This window comes from Urocampus carinirostris, chromosome 18 (assembly GCF_059441175.1).
Source record: "Urocampus carinirostris isolate Australia breed hairy pipefish chromosome 18, RoL_Ucar_1.0, whole genome shotgun sequence".
Taxonomy (NCBI): Eukaryota; Metazoa; Chordata; class Actinopteri; order Syngnathiformes; family Syngnathidae; genus Urocampus; species Urocampus carinirostris.
In genome coordinates this window covers 5,110,960-5,123,814 of record NC_142366.1, presented here as the reverse complement: position 1 = coordinate 5,123,814, position 12,855 = coordinate 5,110,960, and the positions used below count along the sequence as shown (strand labels likewise).

At 41.7% G+C, this 12,855-nt stretch overlaps 3 non-coding genes across 3 annotated transcripts; all 3 read left to right on the top strand.

The window, feature by feature from the left end:
- The first annotated feature begins 77 nt into the window (after positions 1-77).
- trnad-guc (transfer RNA aspartic acid (anticodon GUC)) lies at positions 78-150 on the top strand. Its single transcript has one exon. It is a non-coding gene; the product is annotated as a tRNA-Asp (tRNA).
- Positions 151-1,147: 997 nt separating this feature from the next.
- On the top strand, positions 1,148-1,220 carry trnad-guc (transfer RNA aspartic acid (anticodon GUC)). The gene has a single exon. It is a non-coding gene; the product is annotated as a tRNA-Asp (tRNA).
- Positions 1,221-10,553: 9,333 nt separating this feature from the next.
- Positions 10,554-10,626, top strand: trnad-guc (transfer RNA aspartic acid (anticodon GUC)). The gene has a single exon. It is a non-coding gene; the product is annotated as a tRNA-Asp (tRNA).
- Positions 10,627-12,855: the final 2,229 nt, after the last annotated feature.

Sequence of the window (12,855 nt, the reverse complement as noted above, 5' to 3'; positions counted from 1 at the left end):
TATACGCGCCCATCGTGCCATCTCTGTGGTTGGTGATTGCTAATCTATTTTGTGGTATGTCCAGCAAAGTGTATCAGTCCTCGTTAGTATAGGGGATCAGTATCTCCGCCTGTCACGCGGAAGACCGGGGTTCGATTCCCCGACGGGGAGATTGCTTTTTTTCTTCCTCGTTAACTCTTCCTTTCCAGATTTGAGTTCAAATCCCTGAAATGTCACCTCAAATTAATCACCATTAGCAGTCACAGCTGAGAGACATTGTACTGTTGAAGTTCTTTGGTTCCAGAGTGTGGTTCATGGTTAATCCTGGATACTAATGCCAGTAGCTGCAGTTGAAAAACTTTCAAGGAAGTGATTCTTTCCAGTACGTGTTTTTTAAAGCAGTTGTTTACCAGGTTAGTGGTTAAATGACTAATCTATGTCTTGGTTTGTGTTTTGGTCATACCTTTAGGTCATGTCCTAATTTAGATGAGTTTTCACTTAACCAGTGATACGCCACGTCCAAACCTTGGTCACTCCTGGTCCATAGTGCTATTGGTGTACGCGTCCATCGTGCCATCTCTGTGGTTGGTGATTGCTAGTCTATTTTGTGGTATGTCCAGTAAAGTGTATAAATCCTCGTTAGTATAGTGGATCAGTATCTCCGCCTGTCACGTGGAAGACCGGGGCTCGATTCCCCGACGGGGAGATTGCTTTTTTTCTTCCTCGTTAACTCTTCCTTTCCAGATTCGAGTTCAAATCCCTGAAATAACACCTCATACTGAGCACCATTAGCAGTCACAGCTGAGAGACATTGTACTGTTGAAGTTCTTTGGTTCCAGAGTGTGGTTCATGAATAATCCTGGATACTAATGCCAATAGCTGCAGTTGAAAAACTTTCAAGGAAGTGATTCTTTCCAGTACGTGTTTTTTAAAGCAGTTGTTTACCAGGTTAGTGGTTAAATGACTAATCTATGTCTTTGTTTGATTTTTGGTCATACCTTTAGGTCATGTCCTAATTTAGATGAGTTTTCACTTCACCAGTGATACGCCACGTCCAAACCTTGGTCACTCCTGGTCCATAGTGCTAATGGTATACGCGCCCATCGTGCCACCTCTGTGGTTGGTGATTGCTATTCTAATTGGTGGTATGTCCAGCAAAGTGTATCAGTCCTCGTTAGTATAGTTGATCAGTATCTTCGCCTGTCATGCGGAAGACCGGGGTTCGATTCCCCGACGGGGAGTTGATTTTTTTCTTCCTTGTTAACATTTCCTTTTCAGATTTGAGTTAAAATCCCTGAAATATCACCTCATATTAAGCACCATTAGCAGTCACAGCTGAGAGACATTGTACTGTTGAAGTTCTTTGGTTCCAGAGTGTGGTTCATGAATAATCCTGGATACTAATGCCAATAGCTGCAGTTGAAAAACTTTCAAGGAAGTGATTATTTCCAGTACGTGTTTTTTAAAACAGTTGTTTACCAGGTTAGTGGTTAAATGACTAATCTATGTCTTGGTTTGATTTTTGGTCATACCTTTAGGTCATGTCCTAATTTAGATGAGTTTTCACTTCACCAGTGATACGCCACGTCCAAACCTTGGTCACTCCTGGTCCATAGTGCTAATGGTATACGCGCCCATCGTGCCATCTCTGTGGTTGGTGATTGCTATTCTAATTGGTGGTATGTCCAGCAAAGTGTATCAGTCCTCGTTAGTATAGTGGATCAGTATCTCCGCCTGTCACGCGGGAGACCGGGGTTCGATCTTGACAGGGAGAATGTTTTTTTTCTTCCTTGTTAACACTTCCTTTCAAGATTTGATTTCAAATCCCTGAAATATCACCTCATATTAAGCACTATTAGCAGTCACAGCTGAGAGACATTATATTTTTGAAGTTCTTTGGTTCCAGAGTGTTGTTCAAGCTTAATCCTGGATACTAATGCCAGTAGCTGCAGTTGTAAAACTTTCACGAAAGTGATTCATTTCAGGACGTGTTTTTAAAGCAGTTGTTTACCAGGTTAGTGGTTAAATGACTAATCAATGTCTTCGTTTGAGTTTTGGTCATACCTTTAGGTCATGTCCAAATTTAGATGAGTTTTCACTTCACCAGTGATACGCCACGTCCAAACCTTGGCCACTCCTGGTCCATAGTGCTATTGGTATACGCGCCCATCGTGCCATCTCTGTGGTTGGTGATTGCTAGTCTATTTGGTGGTATGTCCAGCAAAGTGTATCAGTCCTCGATACCAAGTGGATCAGTATCTCCGCCTGTCATGTGGAAGCCCGGGGTTTCGATTCCCTGATGGGGAGATTGCTTTTTTTCTTCCTCGTTAACACTTCCTTTCCAGATTCGGGTTCAAATCCCTGAAATATCACCTCATATTAAGCACCATTAGCAGTAACAGCTGAGAGACATTATATTGTTGAAGTTCTTTGGTTCCAGAGTGTGGTTCATGGTTAATCCTGGATACTAATGCCAGTAACTGCAGTTGCAAAACTTTCAAGAAAGTGATTCTTATCAGGACGTGTTTTTAAAGCAGTTGTTTACCAGGTTAGAAGTTAAATGACTATTCTATGTCTTGGTTTGAGTTTTGGTCATACCTTTATGGTCATGTCCTAATTTAGATGAGTTTTCACTTCACCAGTGATACGCCACGTCCAAACCTTGGTCACTCCTGGTCCATAGTGCTATTGGTATACGCGTCCATCGTGCCATCTCTGTGGTTGGTGATTGCTAATCTATTTTGTGGTATGTCCAGCTAAGTGTATCAGTCCACATTGGTATAGTGGATCAGTATCTCCGCCTGTCACACGGAAGACCGGGGTTCGATTCCCCGACCGGGCGATTGCTTTTTTTCTTCCTCGTTAACACTTCCTTTCCAGATTTGAGTTCAAATCCCTGAAATAACACCTCATACTGAGCACCATTAGCAGTCACAGCTGAGAGACATTGTACTGTTGAAGTTCTTTGGTTCCAGAGTGTGGTTCATGGTTAATCCTGGATACTAATGCCAGTAGCTGCAATTGCAAAATTTTCAAGGAAGTGATTCTTTCCAGTACGTGTTTTTTAAAGCAGTTGTTTACCAGGTTAGTGGATAAATGACTAATCTATGTCTTGGTTTGATTTTTGGTCATACCTTTAGATCATGTCCTTATTTAGATGAGTTTTCACTTCACCAGTGATACGCCACGTCCAAACCTTGGTCACTACTGGTCCTTAGTGCTATTGGTATACACGTCCATCGTGCCATCTCTGTGGTTGGTGATTGCTTATATAATTTGTGGTATGTCCAGGAAAGTGTATCAGTCCTCGTTAAAATAGTGGATCAGTATCTTTCCGCCTGTCACGCGGAAGACTGGGGTCCGATTCCCTGACGGGGAGATTGCTTTTTTTCTTCCTCGTTAACACTTCCTTTCCAGATTTGAGTTAAAATCCCTGAAATATCACCTCATATTAAGCACCATTAGGAATCACAGCTGAGAGACATTGTACTGTTGAAGTTCTTTGGTTCCAGAGTGTGGTTCAAGGTTAATCCTGGATACTAATGCCAGTAGCTGCAGTCGTAAAACTTTGAAGAAAGTGATTCTTTCCAGGACGTGTTTTTAAAGCAGTTGTTTACCAGGTTAGTGGTTAAATGACTAATCTATGTATTGGTTTGATTTTTGGTCATACCTTTAGGTCATGTCCTTATTTAGATGAGTTTTCACTTCACCAGTGATGCGCCACGTCCAAACCTTGGTCACTACTGGTCCATAGTGCTATTGGTATACACGTCCGTCATGCCATCTCTGTGGTTGGTGATTGCTGATATAATTTGTGGTATGTCCAGTAAAGTGTATCAGTCCTCGTTAGTATAGTGGATCAGTATCTCCGCCTGTCACGCGGAAGACCAGGTTCGATTCCCCGACGGGGAGATTGCTTTTTTTCTTCCTCGTTAACACTTCCTTTCCTGATTTTAGTTCAAATCCCTGAAATATCACCTCATATTAAGCACCATTAGCAGTCACAGCTGAGAGACATTATAGTGTTGAAGTTCTTTGGTTCCAGAGTGTGGTTCATGGTTAATCCTGGATACTAATGCCAGTAACTGCAGTTGCAAAACTTTCAAGAAAGTGATTCTTTCCAGGACGTGTTTTTAAAGCAGTTGTTTACCAGGTTAGTGGTTAAATGACTATTCTATGTCTTGGTTTGAGTTTTGGTCATACCTTTATGGTCATGTCCTAATTTAGATGGGTTTTCACTTCACCAGTGATACGCCACGTCCAAACCTTGGTCACTCCTGGTCCATAGTGCTATTGGTATACGCGTCCATCGTGCCATCTCTGTGGTTGGTGATTGCTAATCTAATTTGTGGTATGTCCAGCAAAGTGTATCAGTCCTCGTTAGTGTAGTCGATTAGTATCTCCCCCTGTCACGCGGAATACTGGGGTTCGATTCCCCGACGGGGAGATTGATTTTTTTCTTTCTTGTTAACACCTTCTTTCCAGATTTGAGTTAAAATCCCTGAAATATCACCTCATATTAAGCACCATTAGCAGTCACAGCTGAGAGACATTGTACTGTTGAAGTTCTTTGGTTCCAGAGTGTGGTTCATGGTTAATCCTGGATACTAATGCCAGTAGCTGCAATTGCAAAATTTTCAAGGAAGTGATTCTTTCCAGTACGTGTTTTTTAAATCAGTTGTTTACCAGGTTAGTGGACAAATGACTAATCTATGTCTTGGTTTGATTTTTGGTCATACCTTTAGATCATGTCCTTATTTAGATGAGTTTTCACTTCACCAGTGATACGTCACGTCCAAACCTTGGTCACTACTGGTTCTTAGTGCTATTGGTATACACGTCCATTGTGCCATCTCTGTGGTTGGTGATTGCTAGTCTATTTTGTGGTATGTCCAGTAAAGTGTATCAGTCCTAGTTAGTATAGTGGATCAGTATCTCCGCCTGTCACGCGGAAGACCGGGGTTCGACTCCCCGACGGGGAGATTTCTTTTTTTCTTCCTCGTTAACACTTCCTTTCCAGATTTGAGTTCAAATCCCTGAAATAACACCTCATACTGAGCACCATTAGCAGTCACAGCTGAGAGACATTGTACTGTTGAAGTTCTTTGGTTCCAGAGTGTGGTTCATGAATAATCCTGGATACTAATGCCAGTAGCTGCAGTTGAAAAACTTTCAAGGAAGTGATTCTTTCCAGGACGTGTTTTTAAAGCAGTTGTTTACCAGGTTAGTGGTTAAATGACTAATCTATGTCTTGGTTTGATTTTTGGTCAAACGTTTAGGTCATGTCCTTATTTAGATGAGTTTTCACTTCACCAGTGATACGCCACGTCCAAACCTTGGTCACTACTGGTCCATAGTGCTGTTGGTATACGCGTCCATTGTGTCATCTCTGTGGTTGGTTATTGCTAATCTATTTTGTGGTATGTAGAGTCAAATGTATCAGTCCTCGTTAGTATAGTGGATCAGTATCTCCGCCTGTCACGCGGAAGACTGGGGTTCGATTCCCTGATGGGGAGATTGCTTTTTTTTCTTCCTTGTTAACACTTCCTTTCCAGATTTGAGTTAAAATCCCTGAAATATCAACTCATATTAAGCACTATTAGCAGTCGCAGCTGAGAGACATTATATTGTTGAAGTTCTTTGGTTCCAGAGTGTGGTTCATGGTTAATCCTGGATACTAATGCCAGTAACTGCAGTTGCAAAACTTTCAAGAAAGTGATTCTTTCCAGGACGTGTTTTTAAAGAAGTTGTTTACCAGGTTAGTGGTTAAATGACTAATCTATGTCTTGGTTTGATTTTTGGTCATACGTTTAGGTCATGTCCTTATTTACATGAGTTTTCACTTCAACAGTGGTACGCCACGTCCAAACCTTGGTCACTACTGGTCCTTAGTGCTATTGGTATACACGTCCATCGTGCCATATCTGTGGTTGGTGATTGCTAATCTATTTTGTGGTATGTCCAGCAAAGTGTATCAGTCCTCGTTAGTATAGTGGATCAGTTTCTCCGCCTGTCACGCGGAAGACCGGGGGTCGATTCCCTGACGGGGAGATTGCTTTTTTTCTTCCTCGTTAACACTTCCTTTCCAGATTTGAGTTCAAATCCCTGAAATATCACCTCATATTAAGCACCATTAGCAGTCACAGCTGAGAGACATTATGTTGTTGAAGTTCTTTGGTTCCAGAGTGTGGTTCATGGTTAATCCTGGATACTAATGCCAGTAACTGCAGTTGCAAAACTTTCAAGAAAGTGATTCTTTCCAGGACGTGTTTTTAAAGAAGTTGTTTACCAGGTTAGTGGTTAAATGACTAATCTATGTCTTGGTTTGATTTTTGGTCATACGTTTAGGTCATGTCCTTATTTACATGAGTTTTCACTTCACCAGTGATACGCCACGTACAAACCTTGGTCACTACTGGTCCTTCGTGCTATTGGTATACACGTCCATCGTGCCATATCTGTGGTTGGTGATTGCTAATCTATTTTGTGGTATGTCCAGCTAAGAATCAGTCCTCGATAGTATAGTGGATCAGTATCTCCGCCTGTCACGCGGAAGACCGGGGTTCGATTCCCCGACGGGGAGATTGCTTTTTTTTCTTCCTTGTTAACACTTTCTTTCCAGATTTGAGTTCAAATCCCTGAAATAAAACCTCATATTAAGCACTATTAGCAGTCACAGCTGATAGACATTATATCGTTGAAGTTCTTTGGTTCCAGAGTGTGGTTCAAGGTTAATCCTGGATACTAATGCCAGTAGCTGCAGTTGTAAAACTTTCAAGAAAGTGATTCTTTCCAGGACGTGTTTTTAAAGCAGTTGTTTACCAGGTTAGTGGTTAAATGACTATTCTATGTCTTGGTTTGAGTTTTGGTCATACCTTTAGGTCATGTCCTAATTTAGATGAGTTTTCACTTCACCAGTGATACACCACATCCAAACCTTGGTCCCTCCTGGTCCATAGTGCTATTGGTCTACCTGTGCCAAACCACGTCCATCACCTGGCTGAGCTAGGTCTCGGATTGATTTATTTCGCAAACCTTTAGGTCATGTCTTAATTTAGATGAGTTTTCACTTCACCAGTGATACACCACGTCCAAACCTTGGTCACTCCTGGTCCATAGTGCTGTTGGTATACGCGTCCATTGTGTCATCTCTGTGGTTGGTTATTGCTAATCTATTTTGTGGTATGTAGAGTCAAATGTATCAGTCCTCGTTAGTATAGTGGATCAGTATCGCCGCCTGTCACGCGGAAGACCGAGTTTTTGATTCCCCGACGTGGAGATTGCTTTTTTTCTTCCTCGTTAATACTTCCTTTCCAGATTTGAGTTCAAATCCCTGAAATATCACCTCATATTAAGCACCATTAGCAGTCACAGCTGAGAGACATTGTACTGTTGAAGTTCTTTGGTTCCAGAGCGTGGTTCATGGTTAATCCTGGATACTAATGCCAGTAGCTGCAGTTGAAAAACTTTCAAGGAAGTGATTCTTTCCAGTACGTGTTTTTTAAAGCAGTTGTTTACCAGGTTAGTGGATAAATGACTAATCTATGTCTTGGTTTGATTTTTGGTCATACCTTTAGATCATGTCCTTATTTAGATGAGTTTTCACTTCACCAGTGATACGCCATGTCCAAACCTTGGTCACTACTGGTCCTTAGTGCTATTGGTATACACGTCCATCGTGCCATCTCTGTGGTTGGTGATTGCTAATCTAATTTGTGGTATGTCCAGCAAGATGTATCAGTCCTCGTTAGTATAGTGGATCAGTATCTCTGCCTGTCACGCGGGAGACCGGGGTTCGATTCCCCGACAGGGAGATTGTTTTTTTTCTTCCTTGTTAACACTTCCTTTCCAGATTCGAGTTCAAATACTTGAAATATCACCTCATATTAAGCACCATTAGCAGTCACAGCTGAGAGACATTATATTGTTGAAGTTCTTTGGTTCCAGAGTGTGGTTCATGGTTAATACTGGATACTAATGCCAGTAGCTGCAGTTGAAAAACTTTCAAGGAAGTGATTCTTTCCAGTACGTGTTTTTTAAAGCAGTTGTTTACCAGGTTAGTGGTTAAATGACTAATCTATGTCTTGGTTTGATTTTTGGTCATACCTTTAGGTCATGTCCTAATTTAGATGAGTTTTCACTTCACCAGTGATACGCCACGTCCAAACCTTGGTCACTCCTGGTCCATCGTGCTAATGGTATACGCGCCCATCGTGCCATCTCTGTGGTTGGTGATTGCTAATCTATTTTGTGGTATGTCCAGCAAAGTGTATCAGTCCTCGTTAGTATAGTGGATCAGTATCTCCGCCTGTCACGCGGAAGACCGGGGGTCGATTCCCTGACGGGGAGATTGCTTTTTTTCTTCCTCGTTAACACTTCCTTTCCAGATTTGAGTTCAAATCCCTGAAATATCACCTCATATTAAGCACCATTAGCAGTCACAGCTGAGAGACATTATGTTGTTGAAGTTCTTTGGTTCCAGAGTGTGGTTCATGGTTAATCCTGGATACTAATGCCAGTAACTGCAGTTGCAAAACTTTCAAGAAAGTGATTCTTTCCAGGACGTGTTTTTAAAGAAGTTGTTTACCAGGTTAGTGGTTAAATGACTAATCTATGTCTTGGTTTGATTTTTGGTCATACGTTTAGGTCATGTCCTTATTTACATGAGTTTTCACTTCACCAGTGATACGCCACGTACAAACCTTGGTCACTACTGGTCCTTCGTGCTATTGGTATACACGTCCATCGTGCCATATCTGTGGTTGGTGATTGCTAATCTATTTTGTGGTATGTCCAGCTAAGAATCAGTCCTCGATAGTATAGTGGATCAGTATCTCCGCCTGTCACGCGGAAGACCGGGGTTCGATTCCCCGACGGGGAGATTGCTTTTTTTTCTTCCTTGTTAACACTTTCTTTCCAGATTTGAGTTCAAATCCCTGAAATAAAACCTCATATTAAGCACTATTAGCAGTCACAGCTGATAGACATTATATCGTTGAAGTTCTTTGGTTCCAGAGTGTGGTTCAAGGTTAATCCTGGATACTAATGCCAGTAGCTGCAGTTGTAAAACTTTCAAGAAAGTGATTCTTTCCAGGACGTGTTTTTAAAGCAGTTGTTTACCAGGTTAGTGGTTAAATGACTATTCTATGTCTTGGTTTGAGTTTTGGTCATACCTTTAGGTCATGTCCTAATTTAGATGAGTTTTCACTTCACCAGTGATACACCACATCCAAACCTTGGTCCCTCCTGGTCCATAGTGCTATTGGTCTACCTGTGCCAAACCACGTCCATCACCTGGCTGAGCTAGGTCTCGGATTGATTTATTTCGCAAACCTTTAGGTCATGTCTTAATTTAGATGAGTTTTCACTTCACCAGTGATACACCACGTCCAAACCTTGGTCACTCCTGGTCCATAGTGCTGTTGGTATACGCGTCCATTGTGTCATCTCTGTGGTTGGTTATTGCTAATCTATTTTGTGGTATGTAGAGTCAAATGTATCAGTCCTCGTTAGTATAGTGGATCAGTATCGCCGCCTGTCACGCGGAAGACCGAGTTTTTGATTCCCCGACGTGGAGATTGCTTTTTTTCTTCCTCGTTAATACTTCCTTTCCAGATTTGAGTTCAAATCCCTGAAATATCACCTCATATTAAGCACCATTAGCAGTCACAGCTGAGAGACATTGTACTGTTGAAGTTCTTTGGTTCCAGAGCGTGGTTCATGGTTAATCCTGGATACTAATGCCAGTAGCTGCAGTTGAAAAACTTTCAAGGAAGTGATTCTTTCCAGTACGTGTTTTTTAAAGCAGTTGTTTACCAGGTTAGTGGATAAATGACTAATCTATGTCTTGGTTTGATTTTTGGTCATACCTTTAGATCATGTCCTTATTTAGATGAGTTTTCACTTCACCAGTGATACGCCATGTCCAAACCTTGGTCACTACTGGTCCTTAGTGCTATTGGTATACACGTCCATCGTGCCATCTCTGTGGTTGGTGATTGCTAATCTAATTTGTGGTATGTCCAGCAAGATGTATCAGTCCTCGTTAGTATAGTGGATCAGTATCTCTGCCTGTCACGCGGGAGACCGGGGTTCGATTCCCCGACAGGGAGATTGTTTTTTTTCTTCCTTGTTAACACTTCCTTTCCAGATTCGAGTTCAAATCCTTGAAATATCACCTCATATTAAGCACCATTAGCAGTCACAGCTGAGAGACATTATATTGTTGAAGTTCTTTGGTTCCAGAGTGTGGTTCATGGTTAATACTGGATACTAATGCCAGTAGCTGCAGTTGAAAAACTTTCAAGGAAGTGATTCTTTCCAGTACGTGTTTTTTAAAGCAGTTGTTTACCAGGTTAGTGGTTAAATGACTAATCTATGTCTTGGTTTGATTTTTGGTCATACCTTTAGGTCATGTCCTAATTTAGATGAGTTTTCACTTCACCAGTGATACGCCACGTCCAAACCTTGGTCACTCCTGGTCCATCGTGCTAATGGTATACGCGCCCATCGTGCCATCTCTGTGGTTGGTGATTGCTATTCTAATTGGTGGTATGTCCAGCAAAGTGTATCAGTCCTCGTTAGTATAGTGGATCAGTATCTCCGCCTGTCACGCGGAAGACCGGGGTTCGATTCCCTGACGGGGAGGTTGCTTTTTTTCTTCCTCGTTAACACTTCCTTTCCAGATTTTAGTTCAAATCCCTGAAATATCACCTCATATTAAGCACCATTAGCAGTCACAGCTGAGAGACATTATATTGTTGAAGTTCTTTGGTTCCAGAGTGTGGTTCATGGTTAATCCTGGATACTAATGCCAGTAACTGCAGTTGCAAAACTTTCAAGAAAGTGATTCTTTCCAGGACGTGTTTTTAAAGCAGTTGTTTACCAGGTTAGTGGTTAAATGACTAATCTATGTCTTGGTTTGATTTTTGGTCAAACGTTTAGGTCATGTCCTTATTTACATGAGTTTTCACTTCACCAGTGATACGCCACGTCCAAACCTTGGTCACTACTGGTCCATAGTGCTGTTGGTATACGCGTCCATTGTGTCATCTCTGTGGTTGGTTATTGCTAATCTATTTTGTGGTATGTAGAGTCAAATGTATCAGTCCTCGTTAGTATAGTGGATCAGTATCTCCGCCTGTCACGCGGAAGACTGGGGTTCGATTCCCTGATGGGGAGATTGCTTTTTTTTCTTCCTTGTTAACACTTCCTTTCCAGATTTGAGTTAAAATCCCTGAAATATCAACTCATATTAAGCACTATTAGCAGTCGCAGCTGAGAGACATTATATTGTTGAAGTTCTTTGGTTCCAGAGTGTGGTTCATGGTTAATCCTGGATACTAATGCCAGTAACTGCAGTTGCAAAACTTTCAAGAAAGTGATTCTTTCCAGGACGTGTTTTTAAAGAAGTTGTTTACCAGGTTAGTGGTTAAATGACTAATCTATGTCTTGGTTTGATTTTTGGTCATACGTTTAGGTCATGTCCTTATTTACATGAGTTTTCACTTCACCAGTGGTACGCCACGTCCAAACCTTGGTCACTACTGGTCCTTAGTGCTATTGGTATACACGTCCATCGTGCCATATCTGTGGTTGGTGATTGCTAATCTATTTTGTGGTATGTCCAGCAAAGTGTATCAGTCCTCGTTAGTATAGTGGATCAGTATCTCCGCCTGTCACGCGGAAGACCGGGGGTCGATTCCCTGACGGGGAGATTGCTTTTTTTCTTCCTCGTTAACACTTCCTTTCCAGATTTGAGTTCAAATCCCTGAAATATCACCTCATATTAAGCACCATTAGCAGTCACAGCTGAGAGACATTATGTTGTTGAAGTTCTTTGGTTCCAGAGTGTGGTTCATGGTTAATCCTGGATACTAATGCCAGTAACTGCAGTTGCAAAACTTTCAAGAAAGTGATTCTTTCCAGGACGTGTTTTTAAAGAAGTTGTTTACCAGGTTAGTGGTTAAATGACTAATCTAAGTCTTGGTTTGATTTTTGGTCATACGTTTAGGTCATGTCCTTATTTACATGAGTTTTCACTTCACCAGTGATACGCCACGTACAAACCTTGGTCACTACTGGTCCTTCGTGCTATTGGTATACACGTCCATCGTGCCATATCTGTGGTTGGTGATTGCTAATCTATTTTGTGGTATGTCCAGCTAAGAATCAGTCCTCGATAGTATAGTGGATCAGTATCTCCGCCTGTCACGCGGAAGACCGGGGTTCGATTCCCCGACGGGGAGATTGCTTTTTTTTCTTCCTTGTTAACACTTTCTTTCCAGATTTGAGTTCAAATCCCTGATATAAAACCTCATATTAAGCACTATTAGCAGTCACAGCTGATAGACATTATATCGTTGAAGTTCTTTGGTTCCAGAGTGTGGTTCAAGGTTAATCCTGGATACTAATGCCAGTAGCTGCAGTTGTAAAACTTTCAAGAAAGTGATTCTTTCCAGGACGTGTTTTTAAAGCAGTTGTTTACCAGGTTAGTGGTTAAATGACTATTCTATGTCTTGGTTTGAGTTTTGGTCATACCTTTAGGTCATGTCCTAATTTAGATGAGTTTTCACTTCACCAGTGATACACCACATCCAAACCTTGGTCCCTCCTGGTCCATAGTGCTATTGGTCTACCTGTGCCAAACCACGTCCATCACCTGGCTGAGCTAGGTCTCGGATTGATTTATTTCGCAAACCTTTAGGTCATGTCTTAATTTAGATGAGTTTTCACTTCACCAGTGATACACCACGTCCAAACCTTGGTCACTCCTGGTCCATAGTGCTGTTGGTATACGCGTCCATTGTGTCATCTCTGTGGTTGGTTATTGCTAATCTATTTTGTGGTATGTAGAGTCAAATGTATCAGTCCTCG